This window comes from Porites lutea, chromosome 13 (assembly GCF_958299795.1).
Source record: "Porites lutea chromosome 13, jaPorLute2.1, whole genome shotgun sequence".
NCBI lineage: Eukaryota > Metazoa > Cnidaria > Anthozoa > Scleractinia > Poritidae > Porites > Porites lutea.
In genome coordinates this window covers 16,982,519-16,999,453 of record NC_133213.1, presented here as the reverse complement: position 1 = coordinate 16,999,453, position 16,935 = coordinate 16,982,519, and the positions used below count along the sequence as shown (strand labels likewise).

At 39.1% G+C, this 16,935-nt stretch overlaps 1 pseudogene; it reads right to left on the bottom strand.

Moving 5' to 3' along the window:
- Positions 1-3,840: 3,840 nt before the first annotated feature.
- Positions 3,841-4,583, bottom strand: LOC140922471 (E3 ubiquitin-protein ligase DZIP3-like; annotated as a pseudogene).
- Between the last annotated feature and the right edge of the window lie 12,352 nt (positions 4,584-16,935).

Below are 16,935 nucleotides of genomic sequence, written 5' to 3'. Positions count from 1 at the left end.
CATTGGTGTTTGACAGGGTTTTGAGTGCTATCATCTTTTAGTTTAGGAATTAGTTAAACTTGAGTGTTGGTTCTTGAAGTAGCCATTCTTGGGATTAGAGCTCACTTTGAGTTTTACCCAAATCAGAATTTCTGTTTTGGTTTAGTCTACCTCTTAAGTTCTGTTGTCAAACTTTTATTGGTTAAATTACACTTGGCATGTTCAATCGTGTAGGTTTGTTTAAATCACTTTTGTGATCAATAGGACATGTATTACGTGAAACTTTGAGGCTTCTCTCAAACACAGCTAGACCACAGTTTGAGGACGAATACGTCCATGTACACTGTAATATGTTTCAGTTATATATTTTTGACACGTTTTTTAACTTCCAAACATTCTTGGAGGCGCGAACCTCCCACCCCCCTCCCTCATGTCCCTCCACCTGCTAGGGGCCTGCCGGACTAGTACAGAAAAATGTTGAAGTGCATTTGAATTTGAGTGTGTTTTTTGGGAAACATAACTATATCATTGATCATGGTATTGAGCTAGACTGTGAGTTGGTGTCTTTCTCGCAGTAGACCTGCACAATTCTAAACCTCTCATTTCATTGTTCACCTTTAATTTGCACTTCCATTGTTTTCAGGTATAGGGGCATTGTTATGTGGCAATCCCTACTGTTTTCCCAGCTAATCAAAAACAATCTTTCAAATGGATGCGGGGTCTCCCCTTTCTCGTGCCGTTTAAATAGCCAATTTGTGTATCGGCGAGTGCACTTTCGCGGTCTCTTAAATTCGCGAAGGTGAATTTAAGGTATTTCTAGCGATTTAATGTCACAATTTGATAACAAACTCCTGTTAAAAGGCAACTGTTAATTTTTGCGAAGAAATGAGGATGCATTGAGTGTTATTTTAATATTTTTTTTACTGAAAAGGATATTTAACTTAAAGAACAGCAGAAACATTGCTGTGTAAGTATTTGAATGGTTAAATAACTGTCTAGGATATTTTCCTTTCCTCCCACCCATACTACCCTTTATGATTAGCTGAAGCAAATTTCCCTTGCGGCACGACCAATCAGAGCACTACCGAGACCTGGGTAGTGACGCGTCATCAGTATGGAATTTCTGCGCTCGTTTCTCAAACGTCATTTCGCGGGAAAACCAGTGGTGGCGTTGCGAAATGTCGGCTGTTTTCTCAGGCTAACATTAGGCTGATTTAGCAACAGAACGGGAACGTCAGTTGACGACGGGAAAGCGCGCGGAAAGGACTAAACGCTACTTCCGGTGTTCAATTTGCCGCTCTGCGATTGATCAAGCCAGTTGCTTGATTTGCGCGCGCTTTCGTCAACTGATGTTCCCTTTCTGTTGCTAAATCAGCCTATTATGTAAAAATCCCATACGATCATGATAAGGTGTACATCTTACCTCCAGCACGCGTAGAGTAAGCAACTTGCTTAAGTGACGCATCCTTTGCAATTGTCTGCGGACCCGGGTTCATTCTCGCTCTACCTAAAGTGGATGAAAGGGAAATCAAAACCAAGCGATCACTATAACGCTTCACGCGCATGGCTGTGACTTGCCTGAAAATTTCACACACTAGGATAATCACTTTTCCCACACACAAACCGATGAGTAAAAAGAAAAAGACAGGTGGGTTTTACCTGCAGTAAGCCGAGATACAAATTCTCGTGGGAAAGCTTTACTTTTCGCTTTACCTAACAGATATGAAGGAATACCATTAAAGTAAGGTTACGGTATCTCTTAAACCTTTGGCTAACTATTTTGTGGTTCCTTAAGGAAGGTAAAGTTCTACGAGCCGAGGAGTTTAAAAGTAAAAGAGAGTGTAATATGCGACTTCAAAATGTATTTTAAGAAATCTTTTCGTTGCAATGATGCAAAGTTTCTGTATTATGTAAACATTAACACTTGATTATTTTGTCACGGGAAACATGATGTAACTTGCGTTTTGAGACCACCTCCAGGCCTGAAAACGGATGTGGAAAATGACATTTTTTGGTATGAACAAGTTTGTGACGAGTTTCGTCACAAAGAACATAACAATAATCCCTAGCCTTTACACAATAAAACAATAAACTTCACACAATAATAGGACACAACAGTGCATATGTTGACTTGGTATATCGAGCATCACCCCATCTTCCACTTCCTACCTGCAATGAAGCACTCCTTCCTTCCATTCAATCCGGTAAGATCTTAGAGTTGTTTTTGGTTTTGGCGGGGTTACCCCTGGGGAAAATATTACTTTCTGTGCACACCAAAATGTTTTTGGCATTACGGTAGAGCGTTTGCCTTCTGTCACCTCATCAGTACAGTTACGGTCACTTCAAAACTTGAAGAAATTTGTGATGGTAAACCGCTACTCAAGGAATATTTTTAGATTGTTTGGCTAATCTTCCCACTGGTTTGACGCCACATTCCAGGCATGGCTTCTCGGATCCCACCAGCGCTTCGGGTAATGCGGTTTTTATATACCCTTGGTTGAAATTATTTTACTTAATTGTTTTAAGCTTATTATCAGCGTTACCATTACCTAAAAACAAAGTAAAATAAAATTTAAACCAAATAAATATTTAACCTTAACATATACCTTACCAGCAGCAGGCTTAGGCTTGAAACGGTTGGGTCTTGGGGGTGTCGTCTTTTTGTTTGACCTAAAAGAATGAGAAGGGCAGAAAAAGTAAACTACCAAATTAAAACCCATCAATACACCTACTATACGAGCCGGCAGTGCCAGTTTATGGCGTTCTTTGTGTTTTGAACGCTCTACGTACAGGTACAAAACAAGCGCATCAATGAATGTTTTCTTTTACCGTGCAAAATATTTCAGCTGACTATAGACGTGTCAAGCATCTGGTAAAATAAAGAGAACCATTGGTTCATGGCCTCTAAAGAGAAAGAATAAAGTCTCTTTTTTGCAAATAAAAACCTTGGTGATTTTCTAGGGTAAATCTTGCCTGGTAACTTGTCTGCAAAAGCAGAATATACGTTGTTTTGATGTTGAGCGTAAAGCTTGTGTTAGTTGCGCTTATTGCCTTGGTTTTTTTCTTACCGCGGTACCAGTCTTTTTATTCTCTGGATTAAGAGAATTCCCTCCGTGAGGACTTAACACTACTATAGTTAATAAATTCTATGAAAATCTAGTAATATAAATAAATAAAGCAAATGATTGCCGATTTCTTGTTTAGTCTCATTTTGTTCCTGTGCTTCATGTTTTTGATTGTGTGTTTGGTTAACAGCTCAGGGCGCGGGCTCCAAAATATTCCAACCCACAAATTTCATAGTACCATTTTTCTTTCTGAGAAAATTATTATATTATATCTTATTACCTGGTCTGTTCTTGAAATAATTTTTGTATGATAAGGAGTCTTCCTCTGAAATAATGGTTATCAGTGTCACCTCCTTGAGGTCAAACTCTTTCAGAACCTCTGCTCTTACAAGCGTAACTTGAACCACCTCATTAAGATGCCCTGTGCGGTAATCCTTCCACAATGCCTCGAGGATCTCTAATGAACTTCAGAAAACTGTCTTGACCAAGCTGCTTAGTCTGTAGCCTTAACGTCAACTCCAAGCTTTAATTTCAGATATTCAAGCAATACATCTAGCGATTTCTTGAATGAATACACAACATACCAGAAGTCAAGAACTTTTGGACGATTCTGCTGACTTCCTTGAAGCTCCGTGCTTGTGGATGGAGAGAATAGACCTGTTGGAGTGTCTTCTGCTGATGGCTCCTCTGGGTGTATGGGTGTTCGTGTCTCCTCACTTAGTTTAGATTGCAATCCGGCACCTTGCACTTGTGGGGCTGCAATGGTCAATGGGCGGACAAAAGACCCACTTGCTTTAAAAGAGTCAACAAGCATGAGTATATCAATGTGCATTTGCTCTTGTTTAATTTTAATCTGCTTCACCTCTTCCGTCAGCTCTTCTACTTTGACTTTAGTCTCCATGTCGTGTTTGTACCATAACCGAAGTTGTAAGACATTTTCTTATGCATCTGGTGTTAGTGGTTCATGGAAAAAGTTTTCGATGGACTTCTTCTACTCATCTCTCTTTGCACTGCTTATCCTGCCAGCAATTCTCAATAGGGCCTCACTGATTTCCATCCAAAGCCTCTGAAACTCAGTATAGGTTATCTCCATATTGGGGCTGTGACCATAAATCTCATTGCGATAATACTTAATTCTGACTAAGTCTGCCTCACGGCTCTGATCTGAGATGATAGGCAAATTGTCCCATCCAGTCACCGGAGCTGGGAGGTTGCATATTGATCTAAGCAATTTGCAAAGTAAACTGATATCAAAATCCGCTGACTTTCCATGCCTTCCTGGCCCAATTGGGTTGTAAAGGCAGTTCCATTCGGGTTGGCTGAGGACTCTGTTTCTTCTCAGTGTTTGCAGCTGCTTCTTTACGGCAGGGTTACCAAGCACAGCTGGAAGATTAGCTGGCGGATGGATCGCGTCAAACACTTCCTTAGAAGTGCGAGTCCTCCACGCATCAGAAGCCGTGTCAACCGCTGGAAATTAGCCTTTTCATCTGCCGTTCGTAACGCTTCTTCTACAGCAGATGGTGATGTACCTGTAGCCATTTCTTTGCAAGCATCCCAGGTGGCGCTATTGGCAGCAAAAACATGTCACTTCATCAACAAATTTTAAAAATAAGAGGCTGTCAATTAAATAGGAAGTCCTGTTTAGCAGGGGAAGTAAAGTTAGCTGCGTTAAAAGTAACTGTCTGGTATGGAAAGTTCTTTGCATAGCAAGTAAATATACTCGTACAATAGAGACAACATGCATGTGGTGGGCCCACTGGACTTTTACCCTGCTTGTGAGAAAATCTCCAGTTTGCATCATCTTATTAGGTAGATGCTCCTTCAGAAATGTAGACAAATGGATATATGATTGAATAAAACATTGCGTCAAAAGAGAAAAGAAAAATCTTATGGAGGTCCAGTTTCAACACATTAAATTATCTACGCCATTTTAAAGAAACTAGTTCGTCTTAAGACCTCTTCAGTTGTATAAGAAGACACTTCTAGATTACTTTGTAAAATCGCCTAGATAAAATAGTGTGTTATTAGTGGATCTCCATTTATTTAGATTTTTTTCTTTTCTCTGTTGACGTAATATTAAGTAACACTTTCTTGGTTTCAAGGAACAAAATTTCGCGGTATTGAATGAAACCTGTTCTTGTACTATTATAGTGAATTTATTAAAAGTGGTTGTTCCTGATTATGACAGGAAGAAAATGCTTAATTCCGTCTACCGTCCAGGCTTATTAAGCAGTTGGGCACCCTACAAAAAAGTCAGTGCAAACATGGTTAAATTGTACCTACTTTGTTACTGAACCAGCCTATGAAATAATAATTATAATTTCTCTATATTCAGAAATTAAACTGATAACATGTCACGAACAAATGTCAACACGGTTTCGTATAAATGATTATGTAAACTATTGTTGGGATTGAATATAGACCTTTTCACAGTTTTTTTCAACTTTTGACATGGACAAGTTCGGGAAAATCCGTTGACACCACTCAAAAGAGCGCCTTAAAATTAGTAAAATTGCCAAGTTTGGAAGTGATTTGTTGAAAACTAATGAATATACAGCTCCTCAAAGTCGCGAAATTTTACAGACGTTTGTATGGTGGGGGGCACAAACTTGCCCCCAACAAACAAACGTCCGAATATTTTCGCAACTTTGCGGAGCATCCTTTTCAAAATCTCAGCCTGAGGTTTATTCTTGAAATATTCTTAAAATTTGGCAGATTTCAACCTCGATATTCTTATAAAATATATTCTTATAACAAAATAAGAGTTTATATTATCTCCGCCCATTAACGACGTATCATTTTCAAATTTGGCAATTTTACTCTAAATTTTAAGGCGCGTTTTTCAATGGTGTTGACTTCCTCCCCAACTGGTCCATATAAAAAGTTGAAAAAACCGTGCAAAGACTCTGCAAAGGTCTATTTTTTTATTAAACTGGTTCTGTATAACCGATTAGAACCTTAATATCGCGCGGTGCTATTTTGACGCCAGCACAGGTGATGCATAAGTACACGTCCTTTAGAGTCCTCTGTGAATGAGACACCAGAGAAGACGTGTGCGTCCACAGAATTCGAAATACTTGCCACCGTGAGAAACATCCCATTTGCAAGTAACCAGTTTACACAGACATGAACTCGATGTTAAAAGGGTCTTATTCTTTGCATCTATGATATGCAGTGGATCAACTTTGGCCATTGACAGGGCGAGAAAATCAATTCAATGTCAAAACATTAACAACCGTCGTCGCGTCAAGTATATATGTATAAATTACGTATCCTATTGATTATTCTCAGAAAATTTGAGTAGAATCGATGCCCAATTTCTCCTTGAAAATAAAATGTACGTGCGGTCTTGAATATGACGGGTTACAAAAGAAAACAATTGTACACCAGTGTGCAAGCAGTCTACTTGGTTTTCGAATCCGATGAACAACAAGATGAAATCTGTAAGACATTTATACTTTCAGCAATAGTTTTTTAAAGTTTGTGGTTACAATTAGGCTTTTTAAACAAAATTACCTCAGTTTCTAAACAGCGCACATGCAAGGAGTGTAGAAGCGAGGTCTCCAGAAGCTAAGCAAACCGGGATCGACAACTACTTCCGCCTTGGCGTATCATGGAATATGATTGCACTTGCGAAATCTGGAAATTCCACCCTTAATGGTTTTATCCTTCATAGTGTGCTACACTAAAGATAGTCACAGCTTAACTTCTCAAGTGGCTAAAACTCGGCCAGTTCTATATCGACCTTCTCCCGCGCGCCATCTTTCAAGCTACGCGTGGAAAGGTCCAGAAAATTCTCGTTCCCAGAATCTGTAGAGCCACGGCCATTCTAATGTGGTTCCCACACATTATGTAATTTATGCGAGTGCATGTGTGGCCCAAAAGTGGGCGATTCGTTCTTTCCGACTTGTAAGGATCTGAGTGAAAGTGAAAGTCACAGTCCTTTCGCGAAAATTTTCAAGTTCTTAGCACTGCTTGTGATAAATACAAGCCCTAGCAAAAAGGGCAGTTAATTTTTTTGATAAAATCAAGCCAAATCTGGATGTAGTACTCATACCATAATTTACTTAGTACTAGGCAGATAGCAGCAAGTTCCTTTGGGTCAAAACGTAGTAAGTGTGCTTTTTAAGGTACTTGCATTTGACAGAAATTTCAGTGTGAGACAAGTGATTGGTAATAATTTAGACCTAGACTGCCACAGCAGTGCCGTAGCATGGGGAGGGGCCGGGGGGCAGCGGCCACGCTCTCTATGCTGCTTTTCGACTCAATATATTCATTTCGGTTCGATAAAGCGTGAAATTTATAAATTTATTGCTCAACAAAGAAAAGGAGATTTGCACGCTGGCAAGTTACTCCTGGTAATGCCAGCAACAAATGCAGCGAGGGAACGGTCATTTTCTGCTTTGAAGCGCGTAAAGGCATATTTGCGTGCAACAACTGGAGACGCAAGGCTGAACTATCTCATGATGCTTCATGTGCACAGGGGCAGGACTGACAACGGTTTGACCTGGTGGCTGCAGCCAACGACAACATGAAAGCGTTGTTTGGAAAATTCACCGAAACGGGGGGGTCGCAAACGATGTGCCTCGAAAGTTGTCTTTGCTCGCCAATTCGACTCAAACATCCGAATAAGGCAAAGAAGTGTTATTGTCCGTGGAGTCTACTTAGCTATGCAGGTAAGAGGTTAATTTATCATACAATACTTCCTACTGACAAGTTGTACAGTCGACTCTCGATAACTGGAACCTTCAAGGGAAATCGAAAAATGTTCGCTGAGTTATCGGGAGCTCGAAGAAAATAGCTGGAAGTAAGGAAAAAAACAGTTTTTAACCTACACAGTGAATATTTTAATCAAATTTAATTGTAGAAATGTTAGGTGAAAATAAAATTAAAAACTTCTAGATTATAAATCAGAAAGAAAGGTAACAAAACATGCCTAAATAGAGCATGCGTTTTACTGTTTTGAGAAGTAAAGCTGTTTCACGTTAGATTTGTGACAAACAACATTAGCTTCCTCTAGTTAACTACTGTAAAAATCCGAAAATAAGCCCTGGGGCTCATATTCTTGAGGGGCTTATTTTTGGAGGGGCTTATATTCGGAAGGGCTCATGTACGGAGGGAAATGTTCGTTTCAAAATCGATTGGGCTAGCTTAAATTTGGAAGGAATTTACCGTTTTTGCTTTGTTTTACTTCGTATTTGAGGGCTCTTAGCTTCGGGTGCTGAAAACTAAACTACGCAGCCAAGGAAACAAAATACAAGATCCATTCCATCTCTGAATATTATGTCACGATCACGTAACCCACCGTCTGAAAAAGTAACACTTCTCACGCGGTTTCAAATACAAATATAGGTAAAAGGAAACTCTTAAGTTAATCGTTAATCGTGCAAACATCTTTTGCAGAAAAAATTAAAGTAGAAGGGGGCATGACCTTCCAAAATATCTTTTCTTCAATGGCCGACTTCGTGATGTAGTTAGGGGCACCGCGGAAATACGGTTTTGAAGGCGCGTTTATTTTTGAGCGTCGGTAGAAAGATGACTCCGTTCCCAGAAATGGTGAGTGATCCGTATTTTGCTGGTCAGCGTCATTGAATTTTAAAATTCAAAACACCGGAAACTTTAAATTGGTATTCAACGTGAGCCCGATAGGCGATAAAAAACCCCAAAACTTAGAGCGAAAACTGTAAACTTAATCTTTAAAATTCGCTTCTAGTTTCTTTATTCCTTTTCACACATTGTATATATATTGTCAAAGACAAACTGTGCTTGCACAGCAAGTGAGTTTTTTTAAAGTTTCACAGCGCGATAGTCTTGGTAACATGATGATTGGTGTTGCGCCGATGTTGAATGCAAAGGCCAAAAACAGGCATCTTTCCGAGGGCTGTAGCGGTGCCCTAAGACATACCATCCTTCAACTATGCAGAGCTGGTGAACTGGAGCCGTTTGTAATGGTTATTATCCAGCGCCGCTTCGATTTGATACGAAGACAAGACGACCGCAGGTTGCACTTTAAGTTCATACCATCCCGCGGAAGTTATCAGTTTAAAACTCTAGATGAAGCCAACGTACTCCTTTGCTGCCGAATTATCGAAGTACCAAAAAGTGAGGAAAAATCTGAAAAGAGCGCCACAAAAAAGCGTAAACAAGATCACACGGAGGTAAGTTTTCGTACGACCATTTTTTTATTTGATGCTGTACCGAAGGAAATTCAATGCATTATTTATTTTCTTTTGCGGAAAATTCTATTCTCTACAATATTGATAATACAAAGTTTGAAAATTATTTACGAAGTTGCTTTGAAATTAGACCTTTTTGTGTTATCAAAGTTTGAAATAATTATGATCCATTGTTATGAATAGAGTAAACATTTTAAGTGCATGAGCATGTAAATATTTCCTATTGACACAATTTAATGGTCTGGGACAGGATTATTCACATAAATTACCAATGATATAAGTTGTTAGTTTTGTGATAACCTAAGGAGTTTTGTTGCAAACAAGTTAAATGTTTCTGTAATTGCCATTAATAATATGCTGTCCACTCATTTGTGCCTGAATGGATGTGAAGCAGAGAAGGCTGATGGTCCTGTGGCTATGAATACAGTGGCAACCAAGATATTTTTTATATTTGTTTGGAGTGAATGTTTTATTAAAAATAACATAAGATGCTGAATTGCAAAAAAAAACACAAAATAAATAAAAGTAAAGGTGGCAAAAAATCATAGTAAACGAACACTCAGGGGCACCCAACGTCAATTTTCGGAAAATATCTGTTCGGTAGACGATTTGAGATCTAGAATTTTCGGAACATTTGTTGTAAAATTTCTTGCTTGCCTGCTTCTCCTGGGATTTTCCAACATCTAAAAATGGTATAATTGCCCAATTTTTACGGATTTGTACCCTTAAAAGGTCACATAGAATTTTCGAGAGCCTTTTTTTTTGGCTGAAATTTTCGAAAAGGTAAGTTTTGATCCCTATAATTTTCAGATCACTAGACTTTCAGCTAGCGGGTCAGCTAGGAAATCCGAACAGATGAAAAACTTTTAGGGGATAAAAATATGCCTATGTCCACCTTTGAAATACTAAAATACGTTTAGCAATGCTATGTTTAAGTGGTTTTGAACTATATTCTCGTAGGGTGTCCCTGAACACTTTTTAACTATCATTTTCGGGCTTCTGAAGGAGGAAACAAACTTGTGCATGTGGTCGAACAAACCAATTATGCACCAGAACCACAAACTGCAGTATGTGGAAAAATATGTGGAATACGGCCTCGGCGAATAACACCCTCCTGGATCTCCACAATTCTTCAAATGATACTCAGCGTCAATGTTACTAAGAAAAGCCGTCCCTATCGACTGCCCTCACAAATGATTGGAAAGACTTGTTTAACAAGATTGGTGCTAGTCAATTGAGTTGTTTTGCTTCGTCATCACTCCGTCCTTTACGGTTGCATGTCGAACTGTAAATTGTCTATAAAATCTTCGGGAACTAAAACATGACACTTCACAGTTTACCATTGGGCAGCTCAGAATATAAAAACAAAATGAGTGCCACTCCAAATCCAGTCAAGGTTGGAAAGTATATGAGCCATTAATTTAGAACATAAATATGTTTCCTTTTTCTCTCGAGGCAAATAACACTGATTTTTCAAGGCTGTAATTTTTACCACTTGTAGGATTGTCCAAAAAGTGTTAATGACAGTGTACAACTGGCTCTCGACCTTTTAAAGACCTATTCACGGTGGGGGTGTCGATTGTTTAAAATTGATCCAACCAAAACTCTTTCAAAAACCGGAAATGCGTTCTCGGAACGCTGTTTTCGTAAGTAGCTGCTTATCTTTGAAGTCAGAGGAAATAAACTTTTTTAAAAACAGAATTTATAAGGCCAGTGGGGAGTTACCAAAATTTTTCTTTCACACGGATTCCTAATGTATCTTCGCATAAAATAGAACATTTTAAATATTTTGCTATTAAAGTTTAAAACTTGATGATATTTCCTCTGGAAATTCTCCGTTACATCCTAACTTGAACTACAGCGTCACAGTCATCATTCTCTCCACTGTAATTCTCAACTGTAGGTCTCTCGCAGTAACGCGATTAGCCTAGTAAAACAGGCGCTTTAAGAGCCAAGCGAGGCGAACGCGGAATTTTGCGCGAAGCATGAGACGAGGGGACTAGAAAAATAAAGCGCCAGCTGTTACCACAGGTTACCGGTCCATTGTTCTCGCTCTTCCCACGTTCACCACATAAACGCTGTGTTCGAATTGGTTAATTGATGATGCATTGTTCTGGCATGTTTGCCTGGAACAACACGCATTCATTTCCCCCCTCCCCCTTAGCAATAACAATTCTTTCGAAGAAAACGTGGATTTGCTTCAATCATGATCATAATATAGTTTGACAACTTTTACACTGAGAAGACCACTCCTGTGTGTTTATATTTCGACGCCCCTCACGTTTTGTGCATTTTCAAACTGACAAAAAATCAAGCCTCTTAGAAACTTGTTTCCCTCCCGGTCAACCCCCTAAATTTATTTAACTTTATTTTAAATTTATTTTATGTTCGATTGCTTGTTCTCTTTAGAGACTGTAATGGTCAATTATTTTTTAGTCAGTTAATGTTTTTTTAGATATTGTCAATAGGATTAAAGTTATTATTTGGTTCGTTTTGTTATTATCTGGAAGTAATAAGGAAAGGTAATGTAAGTCCAAAAAACTGATCGGATTTAATTTGACGACCGCAATGCAAGGCTTACTCGATGTAGAGGCCGTGCGTCACACCTAGCACCTATGTTCGGGTGGAGTTGCCCTTTTACGATGTTCCCTCTGAGCTTAAAATACGACTCTGTCCTAAAATATGTGCCCAAACTTCTGCAACGTATACAGCCCGTGGATACCTGATATCATAATAAGATCAGGATATAAATGATTAATCCAAGGAAATCTCTCCAAAGGTGAGGCGTGTTTTGCATTCGGCTGTTAATTAGCTTTAATTAATTCGTTAATTTTCACCTCACTTACTGACCGTCTATATTACGGATGGATGCTAACTAGCCTCTCCTTGAGCAAATTTACAAGGAAACTGGTATATATAATCAAGCTCTCACTAAGAATGCGTGAAGGAGCTTTTGAACGAGAGCTGGCGGCTTTTTATCTTCGAAAGTACTGAAAACCTGTATGTATATTAATTAAGCAGCAAAGCAGATTTTAACATTTATTCATGACTTGTCGGCAACTGCTTAGAAGGCCGGAAATTTGTGAAATTCTAAACATAAATTTTGAGAATCCTTGAAATTGACGGCGTGACTGAATCAGGACTATTAAGCTGACAGGGAGTGCTAAAACTAAGCGATAAATATAAATAGATCTCAGTAAGGACACAGTATTTCTAACAAGGTGATTATCCTACATCATTGGAAGGTTATGAAATTTTTGTACCACTTAGCGATGCGAAGCCACCAGGTAATCAGAGCGTGATTTACGACCACCGTAATTATCTTCCCAAAAATGAAAATGCAGCAACGTTCTTGCAAGCCGTATTACCTTTAGCTTCAGGTTTGTCAGGTCAACGATAACTTAGGCAAACCTTTAGACAATGGCTTTTTAATGCCCGTGTGGTATGGTCATTATAAGGACTCTTTGAACAAGGAAATCATTATGACTTTATATGCGTCTGATGATTTGAATTCGTTTGTTGCACAAGTGTCTCGATTATCACGGCTGAATCATTAATGCTCGAGGAGTATTAGATCCCGGTGGTACAGTTATAATCGTCCCCGGAAAAACCTGTAGAATCAAATCGCTAGTTGAAACCAATGTCGGGGTGACTCGCGCCTTGATTGGCCCCTAAAGGAGTAGTAAAACAGACAACCAATAAGAGTTACAGCGATTTTATAGCGTTGCCAAATTCAGCAATTAAAATGCCCAAGCAAGACGACAAGCATCCCATCTCTTTCATAAGGGAGACGCCCGATGCTTCCCCCCCTTCTCCACCCCACCTCCTTTACGATTACATAAATTAAATCTGGTCATGTGTCTAGCCTATAGTTGCAGATGGCACATAATAGCTATTAAGGACTTGAAAAGTAAAGAGTGGCAAAAAAGAGTATACTTAGCAATTATTCACCAAAGTTGAGGTGAATAATAGTGTCGTGAAGCGACTAGCCTGCTGTAGTTTCCTGCTCTCAACTTTCACCAATTTAGTTAATTACACTACAGTGTATTGTAATGCAACGGGTATCAATCTAGCAGAGTTTTCTACGCCAGTATAAGATTGAGTATGGCGGAAAGATTGCACCAATATAATCTCATCAAATCATCACTTTTCACAATTTTTTAAACCCGAATTATAAAGGAATAAAATAAAAAAGATAGAATTTTAAAGATTTACATTAGCCTGAGTATCAGGCCTTCCTACGGGGCTAGGGGAGAGGAGATTTTAGATGGGGGAGGGGGGAGGGGGAGAAGACCTCTCTTCCTTTTTCGCTTCCATTTAACCCCTTTTCCCCAGAAACTCCTGATACTCAGGCTAGATTTACATCAACTCTTCAAGCATCTGCCAATTCTTGGATGGGAAGTTAATTATTATCATTATATTTTTTTCTTCTTTAAATGAAAAGTTCCTAATGCTTTAATATAGTCGTAAGGGGCAACGGAACAGTTGTTTTGTACTTAGCAGCTTTAATCCATACTATATATATATATGTAAATTTGAAGTGCAAGGTGGCCAGTATCGTTGTCATGTTTACAGAGTGTTTCCCATGACGTCATGGCGGCCATGTTGGTGTCCCAAAACAATAAAACGGCGGCCATATTGGTGTCCCGAACCAATCCTGTGGGAGCCGAACTCTTTTCTTATGCAAACGCCTTCTTTTGTTCCAATCAATTTGCGTAGATGCTGGCCACGTGAGTGAAAACACTATAATTGACATATTCTATTCAGGTTTTAATCATGAAGCGACCTTTCACTTAGAAGTTTTTTTTTGGGAATTCTTTACGAATACACTCCAAAAATAGCTTGACAGTATTTCATCGGAAAAATTACATGATCTCGAAATATGTAAATATCTGTTCTTCTGTAATGCTTTGCAAACTCTTTAGGTATTTACAATTTCTATGTTTATCAGTCTTTAAGATGAATAATAAACAACGAAGACTGAAGTTCAAACCGTCCAGTCTTAAGCCCTATCCCAAGAAAATGAGAAACTCTTCAAACGTACTCGTAGGGTTGTGTAGTTAGCCAATAAAATATCTCATCCATTTCGAGATCATGTAATTTTTCCGATGAATTTTATTCGATCAAATTAAACGATGCTCCATCGTAGCCCCACTCACTCATTCTAAAACTTTGTTCTCAAAGCGGAAGGGGTGGGGGTGAGGATTTTAGGGAGATCACTTAATTTTTATTTAGGAGAACAAAAGGGGGGATCAGTCGTAACTGAGAACCCAAAAGGGAGGATCGCTTAAAACTTTGGAAGACTTCAGAGGGGGACCACTCAAATTTGTTTGGAAAATGAAGACATGGGGGTGGGGGATCGCAAAAGTCATCAAAACGTTATTAGGGGTGGGGGGGGGGGGTCACTTCAGTGAAGTAACATTTAAAGAGGGGATCGGCTAAATTTCACCTTGTTTAGCCCCAAATCCTCTCCCCCCCCCCCCCCCCCCCCCGCTCAGGCGATGAATAATGACCTGTCCTCCCTTAGAGCGCAACGTTCAATAGCTTAGTTCATAATCCCCACCTCCACTTTCTCTATAGAAACCAAATATTGTCTCTAAATATACCGTCTGCTAGCTCGAGGGCATGGAGAAAGAAATTGTATGGGGCTATGATAGGGGATTTGAACGATTTAATTGAAAAGTACAATGTGAGCTACTGAGGTATTCAGAGGGATTGCCTTTATGTACTCCAGGGATTTCTTGATGCTAAAAATAGATCGGAGAAACTTCTCATTAAAGCAATAGCCGTCAAACTAAAAAATTTGAGACCCCTTCAAATTACCTTCGTTTAGTTAATTGGTTAACCTGAGCCAAAATAACCATTGTATTAAAAAATTTGGCGTTCGTCACGCGTTTGACGGTCATGCAATGTAAACGGAGTTTCAGTTCATAAAATAGAATTCGAAAACAATTGACAGTGTGTTGTCACTGAAGCAATTATTACTAAGAATTTTTTGCTTAGCTATAATTTCTGTAGGGTAACAAAACAAAATTCGTAAAAGAAATATAAACTGAGGAGCCTTCTAACAATTTTCAATTGCAACTTATTTTCCTGCCTGGGTGCAAGCGTGAGCTGTTTTCTATTTAATAAATATATTTAAAGAAAATGAAAATGCCCCTTGAAATCCTAAGACGTGGAAATAAACCGTTCAGGAAACATTTCCCATAAATTTAAATGTAAACTCGGTTTCTTACCACAGAGTTTTTGAGCACAAGCTAATACGGAAGTTCCAGAGAAAGTCTAAGTTTATTTTATGAAACGAAAAACAACCTTTTTGAAAATACAGATATATGTTTATTTTTGCCAAACAGTTTTTCCTCACATCACCAAAAGATAAGGTAAGGGAAGGTACGTTTTTTATGGGGGGGGGGGGGGGGGGGAGTTCGGAGGGGGGTCATTAGTAAATTTTTTATTCTCAACCGGGTGAGGGTCACAGTTTTTTTGGCAAGGAAAAAATTACTCCGTGTCGCTTCTATTTTGTATATACAAGCAAAGCTATCAGTCAAGATTAATCTAAATTATTTACAGGTGTCGAAAAATTTGTATATCAAAAAACTATCTTCTCCCAACTAAAATAATTGTCTCTCTCGACCCGTGTCGCTTTCGCCCATATTTTGATGTTTCCGCGCGGGGTTCTGGTATAAAATCCGTTTCCAGTGAGGATTCTTCACTTAAGCTACTCGGGCTTGAACCGACAACTTCGGGAACCACCTTAGGTCTTCATCTTTCCTCTTCTCTGGACTTGCACTTTCACTTGTTTCCCTCTTTCTTTTCCTCGTACATCCTTGCCCATTTTCAAGTTTTTACCGTACAATCACACGCCACACAATTGACTACTTTGTGTGCAGATGAACGCGGTTATATGAGTAACACTTCCGTTTGTTATATTTTCACTTCCGGTTATTTTTGTCTTGGATAAGGTGGGGACGGGGGAGAGGGTCAGATGATTTTGTTTGGGTATTGCTGAAGGGTCATGCATTAATCCACTCCAGGAAGGGGGAGGGCCGCGACTTTTTTTCCCCAAAATTCTAAAATACCCCGGCCCACCCCGCCCTCCCCTCCCCCCCCCAAAAAAAACGTACCTTCCCTGGCGAGGGTAATCATTCTGACTGGTGGGAGCTAAGACGCCGAGCTAGCTCGTTTCAAACTTCACCAAATTAGTTAGTCCACTGTTAAGAAAACCCAGCTCTAGTGATTCTGTACTTGAAAGCTGTACTTGACCACAAATGGACAGGCTTATGATGACGTCAGTGTCACACATATGAAAACAGACAAAGATAATCGCTTAAGATATAAACTTCCAATACCCTGTCTCATATGTGAGTAAACCGAATTAACGGTGCATGAAATGTTTTGGTTATTTTTTCATATTGATGCCTGACAAAACAGTTGACCAACTTTTCCATAGTGAAACAAGGGTAAAATCAGCATTGGCGGCGCCTCGAACTCTCTGTTCACTCGGGCATCGTAGTTATTAAAATAGACGTTATTAATCGGTAAACGTTTGTCATGAAAAAAATAATAATAAAAAATAACAATGAAACATAGAAACTCATTTGGTTGGCGACTAGCATAATGCAAAGACCGCACTAGTGAATTTTTGGAGAACAAAATCCTGCTTACATATACTGAGGGGAACATTAAAATCATGGTCGATTTACTGCTGCTCAAAC